At 35.1% G+C, this 17,780-nt stretch overlaps 2 protein-coding genes across 4 annotated transcripts in view; one reads left to right on the top strand and one right to left on the bottom strand.

Annotated features, from left to right (window-relative positions):
• Window positions 1-9,124, bottom strand: part of LOC136848172 (neural-cadherin-like) — a 210,513-nt gene extending 201,389 nt beyond the window's left edge. For all 3 annotated transcript variants that reach the window (XM_067120464.1, XM_067120465.1, XM_067120467.1), the window contains exon 1: window positions 9,063-9,124. The gene's annotated coding sequence lies outside the window, so the exon portion shown is untranslated. The remainder of the gene's footprint in view (window positions 1-9,062) is intronic.
• ple (tyrosine hydroxylase ple) overlaps window positions 1-17,780 on the top strand; it is a 536,948-nt gene that overhangs the window by 201,412 nt on the left and 317,756 nt on the right. Inside the window, exon 3 of the mRNA XM_067120469.1 lies at window positions 15,777-15,845. The gene's annotated coding sequence lies outside the window, so the exon portion shown is untranslated. The remainder of the gene's footprint in view (window positions 1-15,776; window positions 15,846-17,780) is intronic.

The raw sequence follows: 17,780 nt of genomic DNA on the forward strand, positions 1-17,780 counted from the left end.
AATCCCTCTAGCGACTTCAAGTAGCCTATCAGCGGGGAAGTACTGCGACATCCGATTATTTTTGTTGCAATATTAATGAAACAAGAACAATAACGTCAACAACGAAAGGCAGGAGAAGGAGAGATTTTTAAGATTTAGTGAAGTGAAAGTCCCACCTCCTAGAGGATGGAAAATTGTAAGCTCTGGGTAAAAGGAGGAAAGGATTCTGAACTTTTGCAACTGGAGAGAGAAGGACTTTGATGGTCACAGAGTAAATGCGGCAATTTAATGGTGTGGCCCACAATCTCATCCCACAAATATGAAAGCCTAGAAACTTGCAGCAGACCTTTGTAGGTCGACTGACGTGACCGGTAGTGGGTCAAAGAAAGGGCCGAGAACCCGAGAGAGTGAAAGAAGGAGGAGGTATAAGGGAAGGTGAGAAAATCCCATGAATCTCATCACTGTAAGAGTCCTGGTGGCCAGGAAATTTCGGATGAAAAATCGTTCCATCTCCCATGCTAGGCCAAGCCACTAAAAGCAGTGATTCCTGAAGTTTAATTGAAAATTCTTTCCAACTTCCAATCGGCCATGAAATAAGATGAGTTGTGGCTTCCCAATCGAACCCGGCCAATAACTGCGGAATTCCATACTCGATACGATATTAATTTGATTTTAACGCTGCTCGGCTTTAGCGTCAGTGACCCTCTCAACTTTCTGTTTTACGAAAAATGGGGTGGGTCATTATCCTGTTCCATAGTCAATAAGTGAGTTCAAGAATGAGCATATAGTATATATATACTGTATATGTATATTTATGTACATACGAGCACACACACAATATATATAAATATATATATATATATATATATATATATATATATATATATATATATATATATATATATATATATATATATATACTGTATATATATGCATATATATTTATTTATATACACATGAGCACACACACAAATGTATATATATATAAATATATATACAGTATATGTGTGTGTGCGTGTCTGTGTGTGTGTATGTGTGCGTATAAAACTGAGTGTTCATAAGAATTACGTAGTATTTTTTTGAGACTAGAATATGAGGTGATACAATTACAGATTCCACAAATATTAAATAAAACCAACTTCGGGAAAATATGCTAAGTATAATAACAAAAGACTAAGTTATTATAATTTCATGGCTTTAATTATAGAGAAAATCATATTTGGACCTAGCATGATATTCAGGAATAAATCTCACTAGACTCATGCAGGTGTAATGATAATACATTTTATTAATGTTAATTTAGAATTACCTGTTTTACGTCGTTATATCCCACTCAATAAGCGTTTCATGGACGTATTTTCTCTTTATAGAAAATATATCGAGTGATATCTCCACATTGCCAATTAATAATTGAAGAGATTATGTTGCATTTTGTACATGAAAAATGTTCAGTTATAAAAATTATAATATTATTTATGTATTTTAATAATGGCAGAGGACCTAATTCCCCCTCCCCAATAAAAAAAAATGGAAATCTCGGAAATACCCAACATTATCACCGAGCTGTAAATAACTAATTTTAGAGATTCCACAATATATTACGGAAGTTTGATAATCAAATATATTTGATCGTGACCTGTTACACAATCAGCTCAGTTTCTACGAGCAGGAACCGTAATTAATGTAGCAGGAAGACCCCAGGGTAACCTGACTCTCGGCGTTAATGAGACAGACGCATGGCTCCATTAAGCAAGCACACGGACATGCTGCTCCTGCGAACCACCTCTCCCCATCCGCCCCTTCGTCACGCCAGTACAAATTTCAGAGTCAGCACCCACCCAACCCCTGGCCCCTCATGACACCAGATTATTTACTCTTGAATCAGTCAGTTTGTCATTCTTCGTTCGACTAACATTTACCTCTCGAAACCAAAACTAATCCCTAGTCTTCACGCGGACTTATGGTAATAATACATAAATCCTACCCACACCCCCACCCCGCACGCCAAAATGATATTAATGAGTCCTCATGTCAGGCCCACTTGTGCCCAGTCCTATCCCTAACCACGTGATACCTAAAGACAAATGTACCAGATCAAATGCTATAGGCAACCCGACCATAGCCAACTTATGTTACGTGCAAACAAACAAATTGTTCCTCTTTCCATGAATGCCATAATTTCAACCACTAACTAAAGCAGACACACACACACACACACATGACCCAAATAGATGATTTGTACTCTACACCCGACATATCTACTCGAAATATCCCCCCTTCCGTACCATCATTAAACAATTCGCCTGGGTCTTCCACCATAATTTCTTACTTTATTTATTGAAACTTTTAATGACAAAATGCGTAATGCGTAGTTGAAAATAAGCTTGCAGTCATTATAGCTGTCGTCATCATCGGCATCATCATTCAGCAGTTCGTAAGTAGTAAACACCTCTTTCATCTTTCAGAAATGGAAGAAATGTTGCTACTATCATTAATATCCTTACTATGCAGCAGCAGTAGGAACGGTCCAGCCCCGGTAAAAGTATTTTTTTCACACTGCCTCGTCCCTCATTGTTGTGTGCTCTTTTACCTCATAACAAAGGCCTAGGAATTTACGCTCCCCGCTTCTCGTCTGAAAGGAGTACCGACGAAGCACTTAAGATATAACAGTGTGTTTGCCTTTATTCTTGATGGTTTTTCCGGAGGATTGTTGCTGAAAGAATTACAATGAGGTCGGGGAAGGGAATGTATCTTTTTTTATATTTTTGATAAACATAAAACCTTATAATAGCCTGAATAAGCTGAATGAAAACTTAAAAGGTGAAAGATTTATTTTAGAGAACTAGCGCGGAAGATTCTTCAAAACTTTAATAGGTATTAAATTTATTTTAGCTGCAGAGACCAAAGGCACAAGCAACAAGGTGCCCGTATCTAGCCCAGGCTATAAGAAATGACAAAATTGAAGATGTGGGGGAACGTAAAGGAACGAATGTAGAACCCCAAAGAAAGCTGTTGAAGGGAGGAAGATTATTATGAGATTAGGAAACTCATAAACGGAAAGACAGGAATCATTATGACGGGAGATCTAAGGCGGAAAATTTCTAAAAGGTTTAGAGTACGGCAGAAAGGCGAATATCTTTTGGAAATGGGCCAGAGGCCATTATGCCTCAAAAAGTTAATATCATTGCAGACGATTTTAGAACAGTTGCTTGACCGGGAAAAAAGAAGCGGGAACACAGAGTCGCATACACAGAGTAATGGTTGATAAATAAAAGTCTATATTTTATCGTCAGTGTGTACACCCATACACCGTAATATATAATAGATAACTAATGTTTGAAAGTAAAGAGTTTAATGAGCAGTATCAGAAAAATATTCTTACATTCCTAATTGGAAAGATGAAGAATAAGACGTCAAAGATCTCATAAATTCATCATAAAAAAATAATGAAAAATCAAAATTCACTCACGGTTTATAGAGATGTGCCCAATACCACGGGTAACGCCTTAAAAAACACAGAAAACGCTCATTATCACATATAGCCTTTCCATCCATAACTAATATCATATGTCTACTCTATACAGAAAGTTCACAAGTAGCACGTCATTGCCGTTGCAAACCCATTCTAAACCTCACTTGAGGTATTTAGTTTTTTCTTCACACACTAAGCTCTCTCTCTCTCTCTCTCTCTCTCTCTCTCTCTCTCTATCTCTCTCTCTCTCTCTCTCTCTCTCTCTCTCTCTCTCTCTCGTGCCTCTTGGATATTAAGGTTCTTAGGTTCTAAGACACCTTCCCACCTCACGAAAATGTTTTTGGTCTCCTCCCCATACAACCTAAAAAACATCATCCGAATAGTATTTCTTTCTCTTCAACGTATCATCCTCCTTGCTAGATACATGGCCATATCATTTCACATAACGTTCATATATGATTATCAATTTTGCTGACGTTTTTACCAACTCCCTATATATCTACATTACTCAGTCTTTGACTCATTGTTATTTGTTATGATTAACATATATATGAATTTGAACATTTCCTTCCCTTTTCTTGCACGTTCAGCTGCAAAAACTCCTCTTCTGGAAAGGAGAGTTGCCCAAACTATTCCTGCATACATTCCAACTTCTTCCATAGTAAATCTTCTCTTACAAAGTTTGCAGATATGCTCTCCTTTTCCCGCACCTGCTTTAAGTCAACTCGTTTATCAGTTAAACATAAGCCATCATACACACAGACATACTGCACACATACTGTATATATAACTATATAAACACACACACATATTTATATATTATATATTAATGAGAGAGAAAGAGCAGGTTTAACATAATGTAGTACAAGTAGATATAGATTTATTGACACACACACACACACACACATATATATATATATATATATATATATATATATATATATATATATATATATATATATATATATATATATATATATGTGTGTGTGTGTGTGTGTGTGTGTGTATGTATGTTTATATAAAATGAGAGAGAGAGAGAGAGAGGACTAACATAATGTGGTACAAGTAGATATAGATTTATTAACACATATATAGTTATATATACACATATATATACACATACATTAGATATATATACATACATTATATATACATATATGTGTGTTTGTATGAATATATAAAGTGAAAGAGAGAGAAGGTTTAACATAATGTAGTACAAATAGATATAGATTTATTAACGATTCCAGCGATATTCTAAATATGGAAAATTATGTGACTACCGAGGGTGAAGTATCTTTAATAATGAATTTTAATTTTATTGACATAAAATAATAATAATAATAATAATAATAATAATAATAATAATAATAATAATAATAATAATAATAAACTACACAAAAATTGAAGATATGAAAATAATTCTCACGGAAATAGACGGATTAGGAAACTAAAACAACGAATAAGGAGCATCTTAAATGAAGAAATTGACCAAACTTTCACTGATTAAACATACATCTAATGTGGCTGATATATTAGGATCTGAGGATGATAACATAGCATAATATGATATATTGCGACGATAGAAATGTCAATAAAAGCATATGTAATCACGTAACTGCCAGAGAGACGTTTCATAATGCAGTAGAACCCTGGCAGATTTTGCAAAAGATCCAGCTTACTGGGGAGGGAGAAAGTCATTACCTAAAGGGTTGGACGATCCCAGTGCTCGTAATGAAAGCCCAGTAGGTATATTAGCTCAGCGGAAATTTTACAATCCTTGCGCTGTGCATTCATAATGCCATAGCCTGGCCATGGATCGATCATCCAAGCTGACGTGTGTGAGATTTGATATTTAAGACAATGCCCAGTTCACTAGTTTATAAATGTTAGTTGCATTTTCTAACCCGGGTTGCCTTACACATATCGCTGCCTTGTGCTTAGTCTTACGTCATACAACTTCGTATGACAGTCACGTAATGTTGTGTCCAGTCACGTAAAGGGAGGTGTGTCTTGTGTGACCCTAAAATGAAGGGTCTGTTAATACCTTTTGTGTTTTCTTTTGTCGGAATTGATGGTTTTCTAATTGCCTTTTGAATTAGTTTGAGAACAGTTACGATTAAGTCCTTTGTGACCGTTTTGTTCCACGCGTATGGAGGAAGAACCGTTCAAGATATGAGTGGTCGAAATGGGCTCAGAGACCAATAAAGTGGGTAAATTACTACAGTTGAAGTAAGTGAAAGACCAAGAGCATATTCATTTTCGTGACGACGAAGGTTTTCTAAGAGAAAGAGTAAACGGAATGTGATCCAAAGATGAACAAATTTTCTACAAAAATTTTGCTATCTAAAAAGCCTAATATACACTCAGGCTTTAGCGGATATCTAAGAAAAAAAAAGTCATCATTTGTTGGGTATAATATGCGTGAGATAGAGGAGTGAGCGTGAATTTTCTTTATTGGAAGCCAGATTTCCTCTACTCATCTCATTTGTTGTGGAAATAATCGAGAAGTAAACCCAACTTTAGAATTGTAATGGAATTCGATAACCATCACAACTGTAAAACATTACTGTATTTCATGTAATCAACACTTAGTAAACATCGATGTAATTCCTGTTGCAATAATCCCGACTTGGGAAAACCTTCCAGTTGAGTTATTGCAATTGTCCGGCTCAATATAGGATTTTATCTTAGGAGATTCCATGTTAATTAGCTTAGAATCAATGCCTAAGTCACTCAAGAAAGTTATGAGATTTCAAGAAAGAAAGAGAACGCGTTAGAGAGAACTCATTCTGTTGCCATGGTAAACAGTTGCGGGTCGCAATAATACTTTGAGTATAACAGATATGAACGTTATTTGAATAACATTATACACACATACACACATATATATATGTATGTGTGTGTGTGAAACCTGCTTACGTAATATTAAATAAATCAACCACTGAAAAACAATATAGTAAAAGATCATGCACCAAGTACTTGCGTTCATTTTGTACACATCATCAAGATGTAAAGTACAATAAAAGGTAGAGCTTAAAATAATCTTTCTAATAGGAAACTTAAAGCCAAAGACACCCAAAGAAATCAGTCCTGTGCGAAAGTGATATGACAAAAATTATTGCCATAACTCTTTAACATAAAAAGCTATGCACAAAGTACTTTCGTCTAGTTCGTAGATATCTTCAGGGTGCAACGCAAAATAAGATGAAGAGGCCTATAGAGAAGAACTTAATAATAGAAATTTCAGAGCCACAAACAAGCAAAAAATTATTTCTGTGTGGATGTGGCTGTTTAAAAAAAATCTTAATTCTGTTAATGAGAGCACATTAAAAAATCCCAAATCTCAAACAGGAAACAAAGAGTAAGCTAAAGTTAGCCATGTACTCTCTGACAATTCCGAAAACCAGATAGTCGCCTAGTGTAATAAATGTCAGAGATACAATGGTCAACGAAACCTTATCCAAAAACATTTTTTTAAACGATTCTATTAGAATAATAGCTGTGATAAGCTTCCCCAGAAAGTAAATTGGTTAGCATAATTTCTGTGTACATAAAGAATTAAATATTTGTTCCACGCTTACAGAGTAATATGTTCTTTAATGCGATCAGGAACTTAGTATTTTTTCGGTATGACCTAGTTCCTTACGGGAAATCATGTCAATATAACCGCTATGCTCATTGAACTATGTTTATTAAAATAAAATATACATTTGTATTACTCTCTGTTCTGTAGCGTTACCGTTATCCATTTATAAATGTTGAAACATTACCATTCTGAGATGTTTCCTGTTCTTACTAAAGTATAAATATAATCAGCTTTCTTTAATGATCTGTATGAGACATTACTGGTAAGTCTCCTGAAGATATCTACGATAAACCTGCTTTATCTTCTAAAATAAAAAACATCTGGAAGTGTTAGCAGTGAATACTCTTTTGATCACAGTTGTTTGTTAGCCTTAAGGTAAATCAGTAGAATGATAAAATAAAAAGAATCGACGTTTTGTTCATGTGAAATTTCTTTTTCTAGAAGTCTCTTCCATTTATTTTACGCTGTACCCTGAAAATATTACACGTGCTTGGCACATAGTATTATATTTTATAGCTTATCATCTTGCAGTAGCAGAGGCAAGGAAAGCACCAGAATGTGTGCAAAAGATAGGGAATATACCCTGAGTTTTTTCAGTGCAAATATTATACTGTATGATGGGACTGTTGAGCCATTTCTGCTTTGCTGAGGTGTATGAAAAAATGAAGCTACCGAGCTATGTTAATTTCGTAATATAATGCACAAAGATATAAAAAATGGTGAGAAGTGTGGATGTATTTAGAAGTGGTAAAAGGCTTATCGTAGCGAAAGGCTGAATTAGAGTTTTGTTAGGTGGAGTGAATAGGAGATAATAAACTAGAAATGACTATGTCCAGTTCAGAAGTGGTAGGGGGGAAAAGGAGAGAGCGCCTTAAATAGCAGCTGGATAGATGGCGTGCTAGAGGCACTGGAAAGGAAACGCCTTCATCGTAGTGAGGCGCAAATATCGTGAAATGGGAGTGAATAATGCATATCCATTAGATGTTCTGACGTACTGCTGATGAGCGTACTTTATAAGTTTGTATAGTGGCTTATGGAAGTGCTCAATAAAGGGGTCTCGTCCATGATACAGCAGTCAAGGTATTAATGTGGAAGGCGATAATTTTATTTGATACTTTTTCTTTAGAGTCATCACATGCAGTGATACTATACATACTAACATACATACACACACATACATGCATGCATATATCGGTACGCATTCATATACACACACATAGGCACATATATGTATGTATGTATGTATGTATGTATATATCCTAAAAAGATCAAATGGTTACCATCATTTTTAACTATAGACTCGACTTTGATCCCCTGAGGAGGACGATTTAGCCCCGTTTCCTGAAAAATCCATAATGACCAGTTGTCCCAGGCAGTGAAAGACTCTAGATGGTCACAGCCAGGTTAAAGATGAGAAGTGTTTGTAAGTTCATTCTAGGAGACTTACATGGAGCCGGAAGGTTAGCATCTTTCCAAGCAGCCCAACTCCTTTGAAGAGACAATACATTTATATATATATATATATATATATATATATATATATATATATATATATATATATATATATATATATATATACTGTATATATATATATATATATATGTGTGTGTGTGTGTGTGTGTGTGTGTGGGTGTCTGTGTCTGTGTCTGTGTCTGTGTCTGTGTCTGTGTGCGCGCGCGTATGTGTGTATTGATGAGTGTGGGTGAGCGCGGTTGTGTGAGTGTACATGTATAAATATATGACTGAGCGTGTTTGTATAAAATTTTCAAATACAAACACAACACAGCTTGCTAACATACATACACACACACATATATATATGTATGCGTGTGTGTAAATATATATGTATATATATATATATATATATATACACACACATACACACGCACACACACACACACACGCTCCCTTAGTCATTGACTATTTATCTTTCTATTTAACAGCGTACAATAAAATCTATGTTGCGACAATGTTACAATAAACACAACACAACGATAATATCAATCGCACAAATGTTATATTTACCTTGCAAGTCGTCTTGACGATTACTTGGAAATCTTGGGGGACAAATTAGAACCTATAGACTTCTGGATTAGAAAACATATCACGTTCAAAACCAATTACTGAACAAAGGAGAAATGAGCATTTACCTAATTTTATTCTGAAAATATCAGAGAAAAATGTCTTGTGCGTGTAGGTATATAAGGAAGGGAATAATTCCATCGCCCGGTGAAAGCTGTTCAATAAGAATCTATGCATAAGAAGTATTTTTAGGAAAAGAAAAAATACTCGAATAAAGAAAATGAATACTCCATGACAAGATCAAAACCATTAAGTGAAAAATTTGAATGTGTTTAATAATAACTACACATAAATAAAATAGAATAGAAATATTTTCAGTTTAATATAACCACGAATATCACCTCGTAATAAAAACAAAGGGAACGTGTAACAAGATTACAAAAGAATGATGAAAAACAAAGGTTTATGTATTTCCCTAAAACCACAATGTCCTCCGATAAACAAATCACAAAAGAAGAACGCAATAATATTTATCGAAGAGTCTTCAGACGTCTTGACAAAATCTTCTTCTTCTGTCTCAGCGTTTGACGGATTTCTCGACGTCTTACGAAAGCGTCCAAAAAAGAAAGAAAGAAAAAAAAGAAAGTACATAGTTCACAACGTCAAGAGAAACTTCCTCACTCTCTCCCAGCTGCCGAGGCAGTGAGAGGACACTGGCAGCTTCGACTAGCCTGGCTGCTCTCTCTCTCTCTCTCTCTCTCTCTCTCTCTCTCTCTCTCTCTCTCTCTCTCTCTCTCTCAGCCGCGTATCCGCGCACGCCAGCTTCAGACCTCTGTTTAAAATCCCTTTCGTTTTGGCCATTTAGACACCGTGGAAACTCTAAATATATGACTGAACGGATTAGGAAAGAGAGTTGATGAGAATAATGCGGACGGAATATCTTTGAATGGCAGAATAACATAAATAGAATATTGTTAACGTGTAATAAATAAACATTAGAAAAGGATTTTAGAACCTCCAATTAAAACACAAGAAAGCTGCCCTAACATATGATTAAACAGAATGAAAATTGATTTAAAGCTCTTTTGAAAATAACAGCATATAAGTCATCAAAGGAGTTAGTAATAAAAAAAGCATGGAAATAGGTCTTTCCATTGCTAAAAATGAAACAGGTACAAAAAAAACATAACTTATAAAAAAGCAGGGCGAAATGATTTTGCAAGGTATAGTAATAAAGACGTATCACTCAGCTAAATATGTCAAGAATTCGGAATTTCCAGTAGCCCAGAAAAAAAAAGTCATACTCAAAACGGAAATGATATCCGCCCGCGAGCCGAGGAAAGCATCGTAGGAGAAGGATTTCATTTATGCTAAGAAACGTGGCCTCTATTTCTTTGGACTCAAAAGGCGAAAGAAGAACAGATAAAAAAAGAATAGATACACCTTCAGGGTTTTTCTGGTCCTTGCGACGTAATGAAATTTTTTTGGGAGGCAGGGTTGGTGGGTCGGGGGAGGAAGTCGTAATGCTCAGAAGGAGGGCACCGCGGATTTGCTGTTCAGACTTCGTTTGCGTTTCTTTTGCTTTTCACATGTAATCTGCGCAGCATTTATTTATTTTAATGGGACGTATGAAGACTAATTCTGAGATGCCAGGGGTTAAAGCGTCATGGAATGGAAAGGCATACGTTTATATATATAAGGATTCCTAATAAATGTACCATGACTTTCCAGATCCTCTTGACCGTTGCAGATCCTTACGAGGATTTCATATCCTCCTAGAGACTGCTGATCCTCCAGGGTACGACACAATCCCCTGTGAATCATTCATCCAACATTTAGAAACGTGGAAGCAATATTGAGCAAATAGCCGCTGACACAAAATCAATAGCTTCCCCGGGACGGAAAGTCGTGCAAGATTATCGAAGAGAAAAATCTGCGTATAACAATACGTTTGTTTCAAACACTCTTGTCCGTGGGATTTTGCGCACTTTAGATCGTAAGGCGCTTCTGTTGGCTAATGTAAGTTATACACACACATACACACACACACACACACACACACACACACATATATATATATATATATATATATATATATATATATATATATATATATAAACACACAGGGTGTTTCGAAATTAGAGCCCCCCCCTCTACAGCATAAACTAAAATTAATATGGACAACAACAAAAGTAATTAAGAACAGGTATTTATTCAAGTTTCTCTCTGAGTATTTAACATTTTGTGTGGCCTCCATCTGCCTGTACCACAGCCTGCATTCTTGAGGGGTATGATTTCAGCAGATTGCAAAGAAGCTGAGACTCCATTTCCTTGAGCACTTCGGTCACCTCTCTTCGCAGGTCGTTGAGGCTTGGTATACCATCATAGTTCACTGTGCGCGCTTCAGCACGATCCTTTAAGATACTACCAATGTTTTCACACACATTAAGGTCAGGGGAGCTACCTGGAAATTCACTTGACGAGAAGAAATCGATACCACTGTTCCGAAGCAGCTCCTGTGTCTGAAGAGCCTTGAAACATGGTGCCTTATCATGCAAAAATGTGACATCTTCAACAGATAACACATTTTCAGGATCTTTAAGGACAGGAAATACTCCACCAGTAAGCACAGTTTCTCTGAAGTATTCGCCATTCCATAACTGTCCTTTTTCTTTGATGATCCACATTAACCATTTGGCTGTGAAACAGAGAAAAATTCCCAAACATTCAGGAAATGTCCTTGGTGATAGTGCACGTCATCGCTGATATCATCCAACTTTGCAGCCCAAATGATGTCATTTTTATGATTTGGCTTCCTGACTGTGTAAATGAAGAATTCATCTGATGCAGCAACATGGAGAAAGTCAGCTTCATCCCAGTCTTTAAGAAATGAACCACAAAACCATGCACGGTCTTCTCTCTGTTGCTGAGTGATGTTGGGCTTGCTGATAACATGAAATGGCTTGATACCAGATTTTTTCAACTCACAATATACAGCAATATAACTTCTCTTCTTTCTCCTTTTTGTTTCTAGTTCAAGCGCCAATTTATGTAAAGACTCTTGGTCTACCCACTGCCTCAGCTATGATGTCTTTTGACTGCTGAGAAAGGACTTCAGGCCTTCCAAGATTCTCACTCTTTTTGCGATGACAGTCATATGGATTTTTGTTCCAGTTTCTTTTAACAAAGGATTCATCTCCTTTAATGTATTTAGCTATCCAGGAACGTGAGATGAAGTAAGCACCAGCATCCCTGGCCTCCCTGAAGGTTATAGCCCAGATTCGGTCAATCCATATCATTTCCTCCGAGTCGTTAACCATGGCTGTGTCTAACTCCATCACTCAGTCTGAAAATACAGGAAATGTAAAATGAAAAATAGCTTAATAGAAACTTAAAATAATGTACTTGGAGATAGGCTATAGCAGAAAACTTTCCATTTGTTCTGTGGAGGGGGCCTCTAATTTTGAAACACCCGGTATGTATATATATATATATATATATATATATATATATATATATATATATATATATATATATATATATATATATATATATATATATATATATATACATGCATATGCATCTGCGTACACGTTTCTAATTTCTGGTATCTAATGGTACCCACATTTCCGCTCTTCCTGAATAAGCAGCATTACGAATCTCTTGGCCTTTATAATACTCGTATTATTTCATAATTACCTTTTACGCGGCAGCGAAGTCCCTTATATTACAGCTTATATGTCATATGTCATATTTTACCTATGCACAACTTTTTCGTGCCTATTGAATAGTTCAAAGGATGCCTTCAACTCAGATTTATCTTATCGGTGCTATTCCAGACATCTTGATCCACAGTGTGATAGAAATGCCAACCTATGAATTCCAAATTCTCTCCAAAGATCCACCTGACGCCTTTGTTCAGGACTTGATATCACTGTAGCTCGTTATTTGGAAATACTGTTAGGGTGGCGTCTAATTATGTATTTATGTATGTGTGTATATATATACATATATATATATATATATATATATATATATATATATATATATATACATAATACACATAAATATGAAGATAAAAGGCCCATAAAAACAGTATATACATGTTGCAGTCATATATGTTAGGTGCTTCTTCCGTATCCGTTTATATATATATATATATATATATATATATATATATATATATATATATATATATATATATATATATATATATATATATATATATATTGTTACGTGGGTGTCTTGGCTGATCAGTTATTGTTTAATTTACATAAAGTTTCACGGCCCTGCATGCCAAGAATACACGTAACCTGTCACTTGAAGCCACGAGTTAACCTCAAAGACAGACGTTAATTAATCAAAGGTCGCCAGTTAAGGTAATTAACCTTAACAAAAAATATTCAAGAAATAAAGACTTTATGATAAACGTCACCAACTGCGGACGCAGGAAAATCTCTACTTGTTAAGATGGTATTAAATACAAAAAACACAACGGTTCTCCCCCCAAAACAATGAGCGCTAGGCATAACGAATACCAGAGTATTAAAAATGACTTGCTTGCCTAAATCCCCGAGACTTACTGGGATAATTCGGCTAACGCTAAACAATATAATAATTTGGCTTAATCTAGACTTCGTAATAGCATATCCCGTAAGTGGTGGCTGGAGGATGAAACAATGGAAACGGAAATACAGAGAAGTTATTAGTCAATCGACGAAGCTTGAACAAGAATCAGACTTACCTTGAACGTCGAGTCGTTTGCGCATACAACGGACACTCGGAAGTCTTGATACTAGCAGTCTTCCCAATTCACTAATTAATATAGACGTAAGAGCAAAAGTGGTGTAAAGGGACAAAGGACGCCGTTCCGGCATGCTACACGGCGTACTCCATCGTTCATGGCCTGTCTCTCTCTGACCTCTCTCGCGTTCCCGCAAGGTGAGGCTGCATCTTTACACAACGCCCCAGGCACTCCGACCTTGACAAAGACATCGCCGAATGTGTAGGGTAAAGGGAAAGATAGCTTAAGGCCACCATTACTAGAGGCTATTGAGTGAAAACCCTCTCTGAGGTTTAGGTCCCTAATGCCATAGGCATCTTTCGTTTTTTGAACTAACCAGCCTATTCCTGCCTATGCGAGGACGCCGTCTGTCTCTGCTGTGATCTTATTTTGAATTGCCTGGCCTACCTGCGGGACAGAGATGTTCTCTGTTGAGGTCAATCTGACTAATATTCCTACACATAAATACATCGAGGGCAAACAGCAGTAATATTTATAAATATATATATATATACTGTATATATATATATATATATATATATATATATATATATATATATATATATATATATATATATATATATATATTATTGAGCTAACATTGATCTGACCTTGCGTTCTGAAGCCTAGGTACAAAGAGGATGAAGTGAAAAGCTCGTCTCAAAACTAAAGAATGTGGTGGATTGCAAAACGATATACCCGAAGTTTACATTTTTGCCACAAATCCTGAAATAGGCTACTCCCTATGGATTTATATAACAGTGCAAACAATAGCATCTTCGTATACCAGGCCACGCTCCACGTTCAGATCAACACCATGGAAGCAACTGAGGCACCTATCTCGTTTTGCTTTCATCCAAGTTATGTCGACGTAAAAATAAAACAACAAAAAAGTAAAGTTTCCGACATATTACTTATTCCTACACTTACTAGCATTTCCTCCTGTTTAGAGAGAGCCAAGGAGTCTTGAAAATACGGACATGCGCTTACCAACTCATCATCACAAGCCACATCAAAAGAAAAATAAATATTCTCATTATCGGCTGTAAACATAGGAGAGAGAAAAAGAAAGGGCTCTCCCTCTTAAGGATCCATCGCTGCCGTCAGTCAAACGGCTTGCAATTAGCGGGCTCTCGGCTCTCTCAATCATGCAATAATCTTGGTTGATGCCCAGAGGTATTTTGATAAGCGAAGTTGACCTTGATTCCGGAGTTTATATAAAACAAATAGAAGATAAAGGGATACATTTGAAAACTGTTATACAATAGCATCATTATTTTCATTAATATTTTCCTCCCCTTATCTCTCTCTCTCTCTCTCTCTCTCTCTCTCTCTCTCTCTCTCTCTCTCTCTCTCTCTCTCTCTCTTTATATATATATATATATATATATATATATATATATATATATATATATATATATATATTTATATATATATTTATATACATACGGCTGGTCGTCCGTTTTCACCAAAGTTAGACATCGTTGGGATCTAATCAGTACTTCATTACATACATACATACATATATATATATATATATATATATATATATATATATATATATATATATATATATATATATATATAACATATATATATATATAATATATATATATATATATATATATATATATATATATATATATATATATATATATATATATATATATATATATATATATATATATATATATATATATATATATATATGTATATGTGTGTATTTGTATGTGTATGTATGTAAGTAAGGAAGTAGTATAAAAAATTATAGCCATCGTACATTTAAATTCAACTATATGGCATTCATTCACTTTCAAAACACCATTATGTAATGTACCAGTTCTATGAATCTTTGAAGAATATGCATCCAGTTGGCCATCTTCATACGCAGCAGAACCAGAACAGCGAAAGTACAGTAACTTTTTCCTTTCCAGGATACCTGCAGGACTGTGAAATGAGAATTTCCGGTGCCCTCAGGAGAAGAGAATCGCCAGTACACTAAGGTAAGAATAATTGGGTAGTTCTACTTATTATATTAACATATAGTATATATATATATATATATATATATATATATATATATATATATATATGTATGTATATATATATATATATGTGTGATGTGTGTGTGTGTGTGTGTGTTTGTGTGTGTGTGTATGTGTAATTCTGTCGTTCCGCAGTCGGTAATACAGTTCGTTTCTAGCTAGAAATTTGTTAAGTATGATTTCAAAGCAGTTGGGGAACTGAAGCTTATTCTTTCAGTTAATCCTGTGTTACATTAATATATATATATATATATATATATATATATATATATATATATATATATATATATATATATATATGACTATTTATCACATCACCGTGATTCATATACAGTCAGAAAGCTACAAACGTCCTTTAATATCCAATTCGCTCTACCTCGGAAATAATATATTTTCATATATGTTACCGAAGGGGAATTTTTTAGTTGATAATAAGTCCACCGTCCCGTGGGGTCGAACCAGCGACGGACGAGGACTCAGGACTACAGGGACGCATATATATATATATATATATATATATATATATATATATATATATATATATATATATATATATATATATATATATAATTCTGTCGTTCCATAGTTGGTAATACAGTTCGTTTGTAGCTCGAAATTTATTAAGTCCGATATAAAGCAATTTGGGGCTGAAGCTTATTCTTTCATTTAATCTTCCGTTACATTAATATATACATACATACATACATATACATATATGTATATATATATATTTTTATATTTATATATATATATGCACACACGCATACATACCTGCATACATACATACGTCCATATTGTATTGTATGCATAGCTTTGCTTCTCAGATTGAAAAATTGATTTACTGTATCACAACTGGTGTCCCCCGACAGACAAAGGGAGCTGTACCTTTCCTTTGAGGGTCAGGAATTGCTAATGTAATCCACAGTTGCCGTTCAGCGGGGGGGGGGGGAGGAACCAAAGGCAGAATTCCCATCAATTTGGGAATCAAACGAATGAAGGAAAAAGACCACCTGTTACCAATAATTCATTAAATTCTGGTCTCTCCTCTTTTATGTGGATTGATTCTTAATATTTTCCCGTCAGAAATAATGATTTAGAAGTCATGCTTGGGTGAATACTTACATGCATACCAGAAAGCGAGCACGTAAAACGCTACTGCGATAGTTCCTTTATGCTCACAGGTTTTATGATGATTGAACGGTGGTTATATCGACTTCACTAGCTATGGCTGCAATTTGTATGCATATGCATACACGTAAACACTAACACACGCTTATATAATATATGTTTAAATATATACTATATATATATTTATATATATACATCTGTATGGATATGCTTATATATATACACACACACACATATATATATGTATGTGTGTGTGTGTGTGTGTGCCTAACTAAATCACTAAAATATGGAACGCGATGAATATATAAATAAATATAAAATCCAAGAAGGAAAGGGAAACACTGGAGTGCTGCGAGGCCTTTCGACTGTCTGTCATCCTTTACTAAGCAAAGGACGATAGACAGTCGAAAGGCCTCTTCAGTGTTTCCCTTTCCTTCGTGGATTTTATCTTTACATATATATATATATATATATATATATATATATATATATATATATATATATATATATATATATATATATATCTTTATTCTAACTCTTTGCTATTGTTGCATCATTATTCAATAGGTAGGAATATAATTGTTAGTGAATGTTATTTGCTTTTAGTCTAAACAAACAACTCTTCCAGGGAACAGCTTATTGCTGAAAAAAGATTAACGATTTTAAGAAAGTGTCTTCACTTTGGAAGAGCTCAATTCGTTTGTGGCTTTTCTCGTAACCAAATATCCTGGAAGGCCAGTCCACTGTGACGTGATTCCCCTTTTT

Source organism: Macrobrachium rosenbergii, chromosome 18, assembly GCF_040412425.1.
Source record: "Macrobrachium rosenbergii isolate ZJJX-2024 chromosome 18, ASM4041242v1, whole genome shotgun sequence".
NCBI lineage: Eukaryota > Metazoa > Arthropoda > Malacostraca > Decapoda > Palaemonidae > Macrobrachium > Macrobrachium rosenbergii.